Genomic DNA, 15,474 nt, shown 5'->3' with positions numbered 1-15,474 from the left:
TACATCAATTGCTTGAGCTGATGGATACTGGTGCACTAACAGTGACACAGTTTTCCACTAGGCTGCTGCTGGATGCTGATAGCTTACAAAACAAGAGTCATTCTCCAACTAATGCTACTTATTTCTCCATGGAAAACCGCTGGAGTTTGGGCAGACTTTTGCAATTAGTCAGTTCTCAGCTGTCTGTGGTTTTTTTGGGGGGGGGTTTTGTGTGTTCTGTAAATCTTATTGTGGAATGGTGATTAGTGACTGTATAGCCTGGCATGGATTCTATTTGTTATGATTAAAATATTTACATTGCTACCTGCTAGTAATAAAACAGCAGATGTAGTTCCCAGAAGCAGCTGTGGGAAGGTATTTCTGCACTCCTACAACAGCAGCCCTATCTTAATTGCGGATTTTTTCATATGGCTGTATGGGCTCCTCTTCCCTTTTCATGCAGTGTCACCCTTTTGCAGTCTCTGTCCAGTGCTCTTGCTGTCTTTCCCAAGCTGGTGATTCATCTTCCAGCTTTCATCTCTTGATCTGACATCCGATCTCAAGCCTGTGGTCACACATTTGGCCTGGTTTTCACCTCCTCACCAAGCACTGCCTACACATACTCTGCACTCCTAAGCCCATCTCTCCATCTGCTCTCCAGAGCATTCATCTGTACCTCCTTGTCACTCCTTTTTCTATGTCCTTCTTTCATTACTTTTCCATTACAAAAGTTGCTAACATTTTGCACAAATAAATTCTGCTGGTTGAAAAAAATAAAAATAAAAAAAAAAATCAATTCATCATCAACAAGAGTGTTTTCTAGTCCATGTAAACCCCTGCTCATTTTATTTGTCCTTGTTTGTTTAGCCTGGTGCCCTGAGTCATGTCCTGAACAGCCTGCAGGGGAAAGGCCTTTGTCTGACTCACTTCAGTGTATTTACCAGAATGGGTTTCCTCACTCTTGATAAGGAAGCTTTTTTAATGTTGCCATAACAACAAGAATTTGAGGTGATTTGGAGTGACAGCTGCTCAGGGTAACCAAGCCCAGCCCTGCTCTGAGTTCCCAGCACCTGAGCAGGTGCACAAAAGGGGACCAGAGTGGGTCTGCCAGAGCCAGCCAGCAGCTCCTCTGCCCCAGGCTGGTGCCCACGGCTCAGCACAGCGTGGCAGCTGGGCACCTCCTTCCTCAAGTCCATTTCATACTGCACATCTAGCATTTTTGCACAACCAACAGCAAAATAAAAAGGCTCCAAATTGCACTCTGTGGTGTGACTGGGGAACTGAAAGGCTGAGCCTGCAGGGATCCAAGCAGCCCTTGCCTGGCAGTTCTAAGAGCAGTGAATTCTGCTAGAGTCCAAGTTGAGAAACACTCATTGGTGGCCACTCCTGCCTGATGGTGTTGGAAAAGGCTTTTTTTACAAAACACCGCATTTTGGGGTTTTATTAAGGTTGATATCATCACTTGGGTAACTACACTAAATTTCTGCAGGTCTTTGGAGACTGGTTTCTCTTTGCTAGTGAACAACCAAATTAAAAACTAAAAACTAGACATGCATCAGTCTGGGCATGGACAGCTCCATGAACATGACCTTTTCTAACAAAGATCCATTCCCTCATTTACCCTGCCCCTCAGGTCTGAGCCTGAACACTCTCACCTCAGCTTTTTAAGCACCTACAAAGTTATTTTCAAGTGCAGGCATTATTTTCAGCATAAGAAGCTGACAGAAGTACTCCATAAATAATACTGACCTCGTAAATGGAGCAAGAGAAGCATTTCCTGGGGTGGAAGGATGCTCTGTGTGTGTGTGTGAGCATCTTTCCTGACCCCCTACATTGTTTTAGAAAAGAACAGGTATTATCAGGCACATTACAGCTTCAGCAGAGTTGAGGATATAAACATATGAAAAAGAGGCAGTAATGAGGTGCTCAGTGCACACAACAGGTCTTGAAGAGGCTTTGATCCATGCTAAACACAAATAAACCCAGCTTATTTCCCCACTGTTAAACCTAGTCTTTTAAGCCTTTCCCATGAGAAAATAAGTTTTGGAATTATGTACTCTGGCAGCATCTAGTTTGGGAATAACAAATAATTTTTCTGAAATTCCTTTGTGAGTGCATAAAAGCTGCCAATTCTTTTCCTGAGGCAGATGTCTTGTTGAACAGTAGCAGCTCTGAGTCCCAGGTTTCTGAAAAATTAAGGATGAAACATAAAACCCCTGTGAGGGAATACCATAATGGAGTGAAAAAAGGAAAAAAAAAAAAATTCAACCTAACAGCCCCACAGGACATAGAGAAGATCATTTAGTTACAATTTATTGAAATTTCAAGTCAAGAAAATATGAGCTGTTAACAAGGAAAGCTAATTTCCAGCTTTAGCGGCCATTAATCACAGAATCGGCTCAAGAGCACTACATTGGAACCTGCTACTTATTGAAGAGAAGGCAAGATTTCTTATCTATTTTTAAATTTGGGATGAAGAAGAAGAGTGTGCCCTTTGGACAGGGAAAACAATTAATCAGTCATACTAGCAATGCAGGGGTTTGTTGTGGATTATTTAACAAAAAAACCTTGAATACCTCTGACTTCTTAGGACAAGGCCAGTATTACTCATGACTTGTGGATTAATGGCAAACAGGTAAACTGGCACTTGTGGACATTAATAGCAGAAATACATTGCACTTTAAACAAGCTTTTCTCCATTTACCCAGATATTAGACATGCTAAAAATCTAATGCAGTTGGCCAGCAAATTTGGTATTGAAAATATAGGCTAACATTCATCATATTTAGTATTCAAACTTTTCCACAGCCATGAAACATATCCTAAAGCCTGGAATAAATTAAATGTAAACTGACAAGTTCTTCTAGCCCCAATGTGTTCACCTCAAGAGATTTAAAGACGTGTAACTCACAACTGACTGCAGCATTATGCATGAATGGAGTTCTAAAGAAAGCTTAACAAAGTTTACCCTCAGATTAAAAACTCAGCTCTTTGCTTTGCCCAAGCATTTTCACATCCACCTCTGTTCACTAAAGCAGCCTGAAGCCAGCCTGTGGGAATCTGCAGGTAAATAACCAATTATGAGTGCAGGATCTTTAAAAAAGCAAAACACACCCCCCACCACCACAAACACTTTTTGCAAAACCAGAAGTCATAGATAATGTGTTTCTGCAACTGGTCACATGCATGCAAAACCAGAATATGTGTGAATCTCCAAGAGCTATGTGTACTCCCACACTCCTGCACTATCCCTGCCCTACTGGTTGCTAATCTGCCAAAAAAGCCTCCTTTCCTCATACTGCTCCACCAATGCCACCTACAACATCATCTTATTCTTAATTAAAGCCAAAAGCACCACCAGTACTAAAAAGTGCAAACCACAGCTGTGAGTGTTTAAGAAGCCATCTCAGAACTACAGCACATTTTTGTACAGGAATAATCAAACTGCAGTGTCTGAGGACAAGTGACAGAAATCAGTTACCAGTGTAAACAACATCAGGTGTAAAAGGGCAATACAAAACCATCTTCACCTAGGTTTTTAATAATTAATGACTAATTAATGGGGGGGGGAGAAAAAGTCATATATTCCTCATTTTAAAAAAGATGTACCAATTAAAATGAATTTAACACTTAAAATTTATTTTAGAAAAAGGGCCAATGAAGTGGATCAGAAGTCAACTGTATTCACTTTGGCACCTCAAGATTTGATTTCAGGAGAACTTTGAAGTTAGGCAGCTAAATTTTCCAGAAGCACCTAGATCACTTAGATGCCATACCAGAATTATTTCTAATGAAGAACAGGATGTGAAGTTCTTGCCTTTTGTGGCACCTTCCTACCAAGACCCATCAATCAAAAGCCATGAAAGAAACTGAGAAACAAACACTGTCTGACAAACATTATTTATGGTATTCAAAGAGCCAATGCTCTTTTTATTTGTCAGACTTCAACTGAATGTTACAGAAGGGGTTTAATAGCCATGATCTCAGCATTGCTCCAGACACTGGGCACGGCCACTCAGGAACACGAGCGACTGCAGCTGCAGACAGCACTGATTCACTGTCCTAGGCAGTGACACAGCATCATCATCACTGTACTCATCCTATTTTCCATTTGCAACCGAAAATATCAGGAATGTCAGACCAATGTAAAAATTCCCATTTCTTCTTTCACTGCTCTGTATGCCAGTCTGCAGGACTGGTGTGATCTATCACGAAGTAATGGAGGAATAAAGCAACAGCAAGCGCAGCACGTCAGAGCTGCCAAGGCAGGCGGGAGGGAGGAGGGTGCTCCTGAGACAGCTCTGGAAAAGGTGGCCCAGAGGTCGGTCATTAGGACAGAGCGCTGCTTTACTTTTACAAAATGAAAGATTGAGCATTCCTGGGCCACCATTCTGCCATCATGGGCCCTTCAGGGCTGTCACTGCCTCCTGCACAGGGCTTGGGGCAGCGTGGTGACAAGCAAGGGCCAAGAGGGGCGGCGCAGTGACCCTCTGTCCAGTCCCACTGTGAGACTGGACTGCACAACACGAGACGCTGCTGGGCACACAGCAGCTCTGACAAAAACACCTCACCCCCAGGAACTCTGCAACAAGGGACAGATTGTTTTTCCAAACCTGAAAGTATCTCTTCCCTTAATTTATACCATTTTCAGTTCCTGCTACAGGAACCACCCTCAGTGCAGACGTTCCATCTCTGCATCTCTACGTTCTACTCTGTACCATACCTCCAATCTGACTGTGGAGGTTTTCATAAGCAAAACCTGTACTGTCCAGGTATTAGTCTTATGTATTTTGGCAGAGACATCTCCATCTATATTAGCTATACCCAAAGTTCAATAAGAAGTCATATTGATTTCTCCCTTCAAGCATATATATATTTGATGAAAAACTCACTCATGTCTCCAAAAGTTGTCTAGACATTAAGCTAATCCCCCTTCTGCCTTCAGTATCTGCTTTTTTTATTATTCTCAAAATGAAGCTGTACCAAGGGTCTTTTGACAGAATATTAAGAATAGCATGTATGCTGAGGTGATATTCCCCTAATACATGGAAAAGGCACGTGACACTGTCAGTGTCATCAGCTTCCTTGACCAGATTTTCCATACCCTGGAATTTATTTTTTTTTTTACTGGGAACTGTTCCAATAACTGAATCATCAAGAGAAGATTTTTCTTTTACAGAAAGCCCTGAAAAATAAAAACAAGCCTCTTTCCTTGCCTGTAGAAATTGGAATATTTTGCCTAACTCAAATTATCCCACACTAAGGACAACTTTGAATAAATGCCAAGTTCTGATACTTCAGCAGTGCTTAAGTCTAAAGGCATATTTATACTACTGTAAAGGAAAAATTCCCAGAGATTGGATGATTGTGCCTGCCATAACACAGCCCCAGACGGCTCCTACACATTGCAAAGTCACCTGCATCTCTAGAAGTAATTGCATTGTTGATCTTAGAAGATTAAAGCAGCATACCAAATGTTCCCTTTGCTAATTTGGCACTCTACAGAAGGTCTAACTGGTAAAAGAAGACTGAACACACCTGTAGGAAGATATATAATGACATTCAAAAAATACATTTTGATGTAGTTTAAATGAACACTATTTTGCTTTTCTGTATAGCACATGGGATGTAAAAAAGCTATACTAAAGCAGCCTGTGGTATATAAAGTTTTTGTTTTGTGAAGGAATCATCCTCCCAAGCTGTATGCAAAAGCTTTGCCTGAGTGCCTATACCCACACATAAAACCCTTAAAATTGAAAGCTGTTGGCTTTGTGCAGTAGAAGCAGGGGAGTCTACTGAAGAAACTCTTATCAAATGGGCTGAAAGTCACAAGGGATCCAATTAAGATAACAAGTTCAAACCCAGGACATTTCCTCTTCTTTCTGACTGCTCAGGCCAACATCAGACATCTGTTCTCACTAATTTTTTAATTAATCCCCTTTGAAGCAAACTATTCAAAACCTGACAATACCTCATCTGTCCGATAAGGACCCCCCTCCTGCAAAGGTGCTATTTTGAATTAAAATGCTCCTCCACTGATGCAGTTGGAAGCACAACCACAGCTTTGTGTAGAAAAACCAGTTTTGCTGAGTCAAGCTAAAAACATTAGCAGAGATGGAAATGCACCCTGTCTTGTAACTGCAGGCCACTATTACACAGGCAGCTGCACTGAATGGTCTGCAGCTTGTCCCACAAGTGACCTCTACTCTGCTTTTTGCAGAATTAACCACAGTAACTACTTCTGCTAGATCAGAGTCAAACAAATTAGACAGGATGGCTTTTCACAGAAAGAAACCATCTTTAGTTATCTTTATCTCGCCTCAAACAGATTCTATGCACATAAAACTCTGCTCACCCATTTCCAGTAATGGAAGCATTATTTGAAAATAAAGAGATGATGGAGAGAAAGAAGTCCATGACTTCTCCAGATTACATTATACTTTAATAAGTACCGCACAAATTGCTCACAACATTTTGAAAAATTTTCAGTATTTCTCAGACTCCAAAGAGCTCCCATCATCTTTCTTTCCTTACAATATTTATAAAGCTATGATGTTTTTACTTTATGGAATTGCCATTTAACATTCTTGAGTGATGCTGCTCAAACATTCCCAAAGCTGTTTCTCTCCTGTAAATCTGAAAGCCCATTTTCTGCCACTCCAAGACTTAGAAACTCTAAAGTAAGTCTACATGCATGAGTGGTGCATGCTGGAGGCTTTATGTACTTAAAGGACTGCAAATCACACACTGAGTAGTACCATGCCCAATTATTTTAGATAGACCAACCTAATGCAATGGCAGAAGGGGAAACAGTCTTTAATCACTCACAATTTCCAACATCTTTAGCTTCCTTCATTTATCAGTCCAGAGACTTCTCAAGCAAGGACACCCCTCTCTCCACTCACTATCTCCAACACATAAAGACCTTATTTGTTTCTTTGCTTGACCAGAAAATCCCATTGAGAAGTCCTTGTTTTTAGAAAGTACACATGGATACAGATCAATCCAGAAGAATATTTAAATATATTCTAGCCCCACTGCCTTCAACTGCTTAAGTGATGTGTTGGAGCACAGCCAGTACTACACTACTCTGCAAGGCCACAAAGAACATCAGCAATATCCTTCTCTACCTTGTGGGGGTCTACTCGCAAGGTAAGGTTTGTTAAAACAAATTCCCTCTGTCTTTGAGTGCCCTTTAATGACCTAAGACAGCACACAAAGAGAGCCTGCCAAAAATGTAAAGGAATTGTGAATTAAAAAAAAACAACAACAGAAAAAAGTAGGGAGGTGCTGGGGAAAGAAAAGACATCTGCTACACCCACAAGACATTTGTTAAATTATGGTATATATTAAAAAGTCTACAGATACAAATGTGGTCTCACTTATCTCCTGCTGAAAGAACAAATGCTCAGTTGTGTTCTTGCACAATACTTGAGCGTGGCTGCTGGGAGCCTGGTGCACAGCGAATTTCCCCTCTCTAAGAATAAGAATAGGCAATCTCATCTCCCTTGTAACTCCAGCCATGGAGAAAAATAAGAAAGCATATTTAAGGAAAGTTTCCAAAATCAAAAGAAATGATACAGGGATTGTAGTTCTGTACATTTGAAGAAAACAACTGCAAAATCATGACTGTACATCACATTTAAGAAGACACTAATAGCAGCACACAGTCTGGATATTTGCCCTCTGAACCACACACTTGTATTTTCCTTTAGGAAGACAAGATTTTAGCACTTGAAAAAAACATACTATAATCAAAATACTGTAATTTTAAACCCTTTTTAAAGAGCTGATAAGCACCGAGGCAATTGTGACTCCACACTTCAAGGAGACAATACAGTTTTTACAATCTCTTTTGACAAAAGGTCTATTTATTAATATTTCCATACTGTGAATTGATGTGTTATATCATAACTCTCAACAAAATGAATACTGATTTACACATGAGACACTAACAGCTCCAAAAGGAGCTGTTAAAGACCATTGAATAAAAGAACACTTAATGTAAGGATTCAGTGAACTGCAGAAACTGATACCTAACAAATACTGTAAATGCACGTAATACTAAATTGTACCAAACTACAGTCCACTTTTATGACAAATAAATAGATAAATCATTGAGTGTCCTTACCAGAACTACTCTCTGAAACCCCACAAAATTGTGATGTGGCAGCAGTACAGCCCTTGGTATTACACCACCTGTAACACAAACCATATTATGATAGTTTCTATCAATATTTATTTTAAAGGATGAAAAAAGGATAAAAGCTATTTTTCTACCAGTCTTTTTACTGAAAGAATTAAAACAACATTCAGTTTCCTACTGATAACAATATATGGTTAGTTAAGAAGTTAAACAAACAAAAATTAGAGACCTTGATTATTTACATGGAATTTATTTAAAAAACAAATTACAGTTCCAGTTTCAATTCTATCGTCTTCTCACTCTTTTAGTTGAAAATAAATCCCCACCACAAGCTTACTGGCTTTAAAGTAATTTCTGTTCTTTTTTTCTGTCCACATTGACAAAGGGGAACTTTATGAGACTCCAGAAAAAGTTTACAAAGGGATAAGTATTGAAGCAATAGATATTGCAGTGGTAACCAATACATACTAAAATGATTCAATAGGAAGATAAAAAGTAGGAAACACAAGGCCATGATCAAACCATTGAGTGTTTTCAAAAGTGACCATTCAGGAGCTGAATTTCACACCAACAAATCATAAAGAGCGAAATATATGAACAATCCTTAAAATATCCTCAAGAAGTTTATTTCTACAGGTGACTGTTAAAATTTAAACAGTCCCTAGGAACACATTACATGCCTGCAATCAGAATAATTACTGATCCTGTATTTGTGTAACGTGGTGATTCCTACCACCAATATTCATTGCAGATTAAATCATTAGAAAGTGATCTTATGTAAACTAAGGGATTAAGGAGAAGATTTGAAGGCAGAAGCACAGGAACACTGTCTAGGCACCACAAGAAAAGAATCCACATGTCAAATAAATGCTGTTTGAAGCAGGATGCACTCAATAGTAAAACAGCTAACTCTGCCCTCTGGAAGAGGATCTGGAAAAGAACAAACAGGTTTCTTAAGTACTAAACTCCAGCTACAAAGGCTCAAAAAATACATACAAACAACACTAAAAGTTCCCAAGCACCTCCTTAATACTAGGATTAAAACCGAGGAAGGCAACACATGCCTTAAACAGGACTTAGCATTTCAATTTTCCATCGTCTTAAAAGCAGCCACTGACCTCTAAGAAACCCTCTGCAATTTAGTCTGTTGCTAAGCTCAATAAGACTTGAAAATGTTCTTTTCTGTTTTGATTGGGGAGCCACAAGGTATTTTGGTCAGAAATAATTTTCCATATTTAAATTCCCAAGAGAATCAAGTAAACTTCTCCCCTTTCCCTCCTGAAAAACCTCCAACAGCCAAATGGACAATTAATCTCCAAAACCAAGATACCACCACACTGGACTGGAAAAGTGTCCTGGTCCTCCCTGTAACACTGACAGTAGTTCACAAGAACTAAGTGAAAAGGTTCTGACCCTCCATTCATGTAATTTTAATTCTCTCCTAGGCTATTATGTACTGCTTTGATCATTTCTACAAACCTAACTGTATATGCCAACTGCATTGCTAAAATTTAATTTGGAAAAAAAATAATCAGAAGCAAAGTTTAAAAAGCTTATAAAATTTTAACTCCAAGTGCAAAAGGTCATTAAGAGGGGATGTTGATCCTGCTGGTTGAACAAACAAGACAGAGCAAGAGCAGTAAGTTTCAATTTTATGCTTTGAACCTTGTACACTTTATGTTTACATGAAGGATTTTTCATTCATTTGAAACAAACTCTGCTCAAGTAAATAACTGAAATTACCCCCAAAAGGATGCCAAACAAGAGAAAGAACCTGGAGGCCCTACGGGAGAGTAGAGAACCACCACACCCTCCACAGAAGCTGCTGTAAGAGGAATTCCTTTCCTCTCCACAGTTCCCCACAAAGTGCACACAGAAAACACAACACACCCTGAACATCAGAAATTCCCCACTGCATTTACCTCCCTAGAACAGCAGAAACCTGTTCAGTTCCCTCAACCCCAGCTGGAGAGGGCAGAGGGAACAGCAAGAATTAAATGCATGGCCTAACTTAACAGGGCTTTTAGGAATGACTAAGCAACAAAAGTCATTTTTTCACATGGATCCTGATAGTCAGCTACTTCTGCAGGCACTTGCAGCTCATAACACAACCATCAGAGAATCCTCTAAATTATATTTTTAGCCTGTTCCAAATTAATAAATAAGAACAAAAACCATTGCATGTGCTGCAGACACATTACTTAAAGACTGTATTTTTGTGGTTTTTAAAATATATGTTAGTGATGTGAATAGAATTTGTGGAATGAAACCTTCACATACAGTGAAGGATGTAGGATAAAAACTTCACATTTAATTATATTTCTACCAAGTGATATGATGAAATGAAGCGTATCTCAAGGTGCTCACCTCTAATCTCAGGGCATAATTTCCCTTACTATATCTACTCTTCAGCTGTGGATTGTTTCATAGTTACTAATTTAGTCATTTATTTTTCTTTCTTACAAGATGCTTATCTATGTGTATTTCAGAAATCTGAAGAGAATCAAAGTAAACCTACAGCATCATTACAGAAAAAAAAAGTTGAACGAGAGAGGAAGGAGTAAAGAATTTTTCCAGCCTTAGGGAGAAGACTGGAACAGAAAACACTGCAAAAATGTGCAGGGTTTTGAGAACCCAACATTTTACGTGATGCTAACAGGCAAGCTTAACAACTGTGTCTGTTACTAAAATGCTCACACTCCATAAGAATTTGTGCATCGTGAGCATGAAATCTTTCCCTCTGCAGCTTAAAATATCTATGCATTTAAAAACCATCTGCAAAAATAGACATATACTTCCCCACTGCAAAATTAATTAGAGAGCAGGAATTTCATCTCACTACCACCAACACATGTGATGATGCCACATGTAAACACATTGCACTTGTTTTGGCACTGGAGAGCAACAGAAATGGTAAATTTAAAAAGATTCTGTGAAAATGTCACTTTCTTGAAGAAGCTGATTAGTATCAGTGAAGGTGGAGGATGGGCACCCAAGAATGTGGGTGGGATTAATGTGGGATTAATCTGCCACTAAATCCTGCTCCTTGATCAACACGGGGCCCATTTATCCATTTCATTGGTGGGGCTTTTTTCAACAACATTTTTTTATTTTTCTTCTCTTTCATTTCTTTTAAATGAAATCCTTACTGCTGTTAGATCGGGACTTAAGTGTCAACTTTTAAATTAAAAAATAGTAAAAATTCATCAAAATATTTTTTCAACAAACAAGTACCTTTCTTTTTTTAATGACTGACTAGGTTTTTGCTTGTTTTGATTTTAAATCATATGTAGTTTAGGGAAAACAAGACAAAAAAAGTAAATTATGTGGTCATAAAAATACTGATAGGCATTTTATAAATTTAATGTGACCCATCAGGGAGAGAGGAATTATCTACTTTTAGGAAGTATTGTTTACTTCTTTCTTCCCACTAGACCACCTGTTAATAATATTTGATGTTGTTTTCTTTCTGTGCGATGAGTATGACTATAAATGAGATATTTGATCTGCTCTCTACAACTTATTCCCTCTAATGCCTCTATTTCAAAGACCATCCAACCAACAAATGACACCAGCCTCAAGGCAATGTCCCAAGTGAATGTGCATCTTTGCTTCTCTTCCCTATCCACTGTCATTTCCATAATTCATCTTCTTAACGATTTACCAAGTGCAGAGGATATTTTCAGAGCACATCGATGGTGCTCAAAAAGTCTTATAGCTGACTGACTGCCAAGGGCATGTGAAGGAAGCAAGAAGTATGTACAACTGTTTTGGAAACAAGATGCTGAAAAATTCTCATTTTTTTCTATTTGACAGATATTCCAATTCTTTGGCCTGACTGTAATGCACACAACTTGGTTTAAAGCATTTTCATTCTATAAGGATATGCTTATTGAAAAAACCAAACACAGGAATCATATTTACAAAACCGGAAGGCAGAAGTATTTAATTTCTAAAGACTGCCTCCAATAGTACTGCTTCATGACTGGTGTTGCAAATACTACAGCCACTATTTTGCATACTCATTAAAAATGATGTCTGGAGCTTGCAGCTCTTTTTCCAAAAAAAAACACCCTTCAGAATGTAAGCCACTCAAAAGCACTATAAAGCCAGTCATCATTCTCATTCCTGAAAATCCTCCATTTTACCATTTGGTAAATAAATATATTTTTCCTTTTTTTTTTCCTTTTCTCCCTTGCCACTCCACACAATCTCTAGCAGCTTTATTTTACCCCATCAACCCATATCACTGTCAGCACTCAGAGCAGAAGGCTTCGTGCCTGCCTCTGAATTCATGACCAGAGATTCACCCTCACCACGCACAGAAAACGAGCAGCCTTCATCTTTCCATTTACCCCCATTAAGTCAGTGCCATCATGTTCTCCCGGGAGAAAAGTGCAAGAGCTGAAACACCACAAGCGACAGCAGCCAAGGACACTCAGAAATAAGGTCTGCCCTTGCTGGTCTCGGACTGTGAAAAGGAAAGCTCCAAACTGCAGGGAAGTGACCGCGTACTGCTGGAGTCCCAGCTCCTTTTGAACAGATATCAGGTAGCTTGGATGGAGTACCTGTCTCAAACTGGGCTTTAATTTGCTTGGAAATGCACATAAAAATAGTGGGACTTGGTCCTGAACAGGACCAAAAGCAGGTTGTATCATAATTATGTCATATCTAATTAAAGTCCGTATCACTAAAATAGAGACTTGCCAGCATAGATACAAATGTCACTTGGCAGCCACAGTGGTTCTCAAACCTGTAGCTGGAACACAGCTCGGGACAGAAAAGTGTAAAAAAGCTACCAATTGAAAAGCCTGATTGCTAGAATGTAGTAGATTTTACTTTGTTTTACAGTGTTGTAGTAACACCTTACTCCAGGGAACAACAGGTTCTTGGATTTCAGAGATCCAATTCAATTGGTACATGGGGTTACCACATCCATGACTCTTGCACTCTGCCAGGAGACTTGAGATAACTTCTTGGCTCAGGTTTGTAGTGAAAATAAGCTGGCAGCATTCATTTAGTCACCATTTCTCCATAAATTACAATTAACCCCCCCAAATCTTAGCTTAAAAAGCGTCAGCCCAAAAGATTGTGACCACGTCTGTCAGCACTAAAAATAAAAAGAAGGTGCCTGACAAAGGCAAATGTAGCTCTTGTAACCTGTCTCTCATCTACTCACAGAGAAAATCATCTTGGGACAGATGGATTCACAAAGTCAACTGAACAACTCAAACCAGACCTACACACGCCCTCAGTCCTGCTCTCTCGGTGGAGATGATCTTGACAGGGAAAGAAGAGTCTATTTTTCTTCAATTTTGCAAGTGCTGCAGCTGTATATTGCTTAATAATTTAGTTTATTAAAGGCAACAACTGTCAAAACTATACAAACTCATTTGTCATGCAGCAACTTTACATTATTGGAATCTTGTTATAATCCAACTAACGCACACGATCGCGTTCTAACCATGCCTATAATTGGGTTCTTGGCTCCACAGGCCTAAAGACAGTAATCCAAAACATCTTCCAATTACACTGAAAAATATGCATGTTTGTGGGAAGCTACATTACTTAATTTTCAGACTCAATGGGCCTTTAATAATATGGGGGGGGGAGTTTGCAAAAGGACATTTATTTGTGGTGGAACTCAGAAAATTGTGTGCTCATGTAGGAAAACACAACCTCAAAACCTACAAACACCAAAGCGGCATGACTGAGATGCTTACAGAACACAAGACAAACTAAAACAAAACCAGTCCAAAATCCATTCAGATGGCTTCCAAGTCTATACATCCAAACCAAACAAGGATTCCAGCCATTAAAGAAGTCCATACTTCAGAACTCATGTATGTGTGAGAATCACTCATCACCTTTACTTCCAACACATGAACTGCCTATTGCTCCTGCTCACAGCCCTTCACAGGGAAGATGTGAAGTTCCTTGAATTTATTGGTAGATCAAAAGCAGCTCAAGACACAAGAACTTTGCACAGGAACCATTACTTCATATTCCCAGTGTCTGACAGATACTTCTGGTGCACTACCAGGACCGACAGGTCGTTTTTACGTGTTGTGACTTGCTGTATTATTTGACAAACATGGTTTACAATTTTTAATACAAAAGGTTAGCAAGTAAATATTACAAGGGCAAGCAGGATTGCCCACGTGCAGATATGCTTTTTACAGAGGAGAAAACACCAAAGTTGCCACAGAATCATTTATATTGAAAAAGACCTCTGAAATCATCAAGTCCAACCTACAACCTAACACCATGTCAACACTTGAGATACAAGAGAATTTTTTCAATTTTTCTTTTAAGTATTAAGAGATTTTTTTAATTGCTAGAAAATAATGAAATGTCTATAAATCTTGGCAGACTAAGACTGCACCTTGTGATGGGTTCTCATGATTACATTAGAATCAACAGGACTACATTAAATACTGCCTGCAGTAAGCATATACATAGAGAAAAGATTTCCTGAGTCACAGGCAACTGAAAATAAAAACATGCACGGTCACACAAAAAGAGTCAGAAAAATATACAGGGACAAAAACCTTCAAAACAACCCCCTGGCAGTCACTTCTAACATGCCTCAAACTGACTCTGAAATTAGAGAAATCAGAAATCAAACTTCGCGTGTCCCGCAGAATTTAGACGTGTGCCTCGTTTACCCCCACGCACGGCCCTCAGCACCAGTGCACACCAGTGCATTACTGGTGTCAGCTCTGTCCTTCGAGCTGCACAAACACTGCCAGCTGCATTTCACCAGTGGACAACAACCTTAGGCAGTTCTTGAAATGGCCTGGATCCCAAGCCATGCCTGAAATGCCATCCTCCCCAGGTAAGATCCCTGCACCTGTGACTGAGGATTTCTGGGACTGCTTCTGCCTTCTGTACAGCAAAGTACATAAGAACCAGGAAAAATAAACACCAATACCAGCCCCCCCAAAAAAACCCCAAACAAACAAACTAAAGCACTTTGAAATTGCAATCTCTGGATATCTGCAAGAAAATGGAAGGATGAAGCTTGCTCCAAGGGATCTGTCTGTGCACAGCTGTTTGTTTCACAGAGATGATGCTGCGAACGATGCTGGAACACAGAGACACAGCTTTGGGGAGACTGAACACAGAAGAGCTCAGCACCTTTGGAAAGGCATGGAAGCTGAAAACCCCACGCAATGTTTCCTCTATCATCAATGCCATGCCATGCAAAAACAGCAGCAACCCCTACCCACCCTCTGCAGGGCAGGGTATTTAAAGTCAGAGCGCTGTATCTATTTGTTGTTATACATTTGCTGCTAATATGGGCTTTTCCTCACACCTGCAACAAATGCTGAGAAGACTTTAAGTAC

General features: G+C 39.5%; 1 protein-coding gene across 11 annotated transcripts in view; it reads right to left on the bottom strand.

Moving 5' to 3' along the window:
- The window catches only part of TBL1XR1 (TBL1X/Y related 1), a 105,476-nt gene that overhangs the window by 25,523 nt on the left and 64,479 nt on the right, over positions 1–15,474 (bottom strand). For 6 of the 11 annotated variants that reach the window (XM_086844319.1, XM_086844323.1, XM_023932853.2 and 3 more), the window contains exon 3: positions 8,111–8,178. The exons of the other annotated variants lie outside the window; for them this stretch is intronic. The gene's annotated coding sequence lies outside the window, so the exon portion shown is untranslated. The remainder of the gene's footprint in view (positions 1–8,110; positions 8,179–15,474) is intronic. 11 annotated transcript variants of the gene reach the window in all.

Source organism: Cyanistes caeruleus, chromosome 10, assembly GCF_971803275.1.
Source record: "Cyanistes caeruleus chromosome 10, bCyaCae1.hap1.1, whole genome shotgun sequence".
Taxonomy (NCBI): Eukaryota; Metazoa; Chordata; class Aves; order Passeriformes; family Paridae; genus Cyanistes; species Cyanistes caeruleus.
The sequence above is the reverse complement of the archived record's forward strand: the minus strand, read 5'-3'. Positions and strand labels throughout refer to the sequence as shown.